Raw genomic sequence first — 1,409 nt, forward strand, 5'->3', positions numbered from 1 at the left:
TATATATATATATATAATGGTTGGTCCAACAAGTTGTTGTTGCTTTATTATATATATATATATATATATATATAATAAAGCAACAACAACTTGTTGGACCAACCAGGCAACAGGAATACAGGAATCAAATGGCCTTCCTCACTTGATGATGTTTTCAACCGAAAACTGTGAAGATAAAAAATCTTACACTGGCATTTGTGAAGCAGCTTCAATTCTGAAGGACTACTTCTTTCTATCAGGTGTTTCAATTTTTTCCTTTTTTTTTGACACTTGAACAGCAGGAATGTTCACAACAAATCTTGCAAGGCTTGTCTTTTTGCCTAGGAGAGAACTTAGTGGAATGACTCGGTTGGTGATGCTTGCTTTCATTCTTGGCTCAGGGCTTGATGCCTTGCTTTTGGAGTCTTAGCTTGCCTGTCATGTTTGTCACAAGCATGTCATGGTAGAAGACTTGGAAACGGTTTATGAATGCAAAGGCCCACACAACTCCTTTTGCAACAAATGCACAACCCAAAGGACTGAGCCCTCTGACGTTATGCTGGCCAAAATCGTGTCAAGGACTTCCTGTAGCATCTTTGAATTGATGCTTAAATTGTCCTTTTGTTGCAAACTGTTAGACAAGTTCAAAGGACCTTTTTGCCCAAGCGTTGTACACTTTGGAATATTTGTGTGCTCTGGTGTTGTTGTTTTTTATAAAGATCTATTTATATAAAGAATGAATAAATACATTTTTTAATAGACTGATGTCTCTGTTCCTTCAAAAACCCTGTTTTCTGTATCCCTGCAAGTTTGTGGAATTTTTTTTTCTTGGCTGTTTATTGCCTCCTGACTCTGCCCATGAAGTGTTAACACAGCAGCCTCCACGCCTGCCTCCTTTGGCCCAGATACTTGCTCTTGGTAGTTTGATTAACTCATTGTTCAGTGACTTATCTATTCCTCTGTTTGCCAGTGGATCTGACTATTAAGAGAAATTTGGGCAGATATTTATTTATATAACATACCCTGCATTCTCATTTCAACAAATTCACAAGGCAGTTTATTTGCTATATATTTTGAAAGTGGGTTGTCCCTTTGGGTCCCTATAGGTTTGGACACCTTGAGATATTGTCACCAAACTTGGCATGAAGGTTCCCAAGATGGAAGCGGTGATCTTGTTCAACATTTTCAAGATGGTGGACTGAAGCGTCACTTTCACATTACTTCACCCATTATTGACAAAGGTTTGGCTGCCTTTCAAGTAGGGCTGGGCAATATCTGGTTTACAGCATCATGATATATCACCAGCTAAACACTGTGATATACCAATACATCACAATGTCTGAAATAAGGATGGTGCTTTGTATATGGGCTGGCTTCACGGTTTTTCCTGCATTGTGATTTTTGCCGGCACCTGTTCTTGTGATTTGCTG

This window comes from Podarcis tiliguerta (genome assembly GCF_965153285.1).
Source record: "Podarcis tiliguerta genome assembly, chromosome: Z".
Lineage (NCBI taxonomy): Eukaryota > Metazoa > Chordata > Lepidosauria > Squamata > Lacertidae > Podarcis > Podarcis tiliguerta.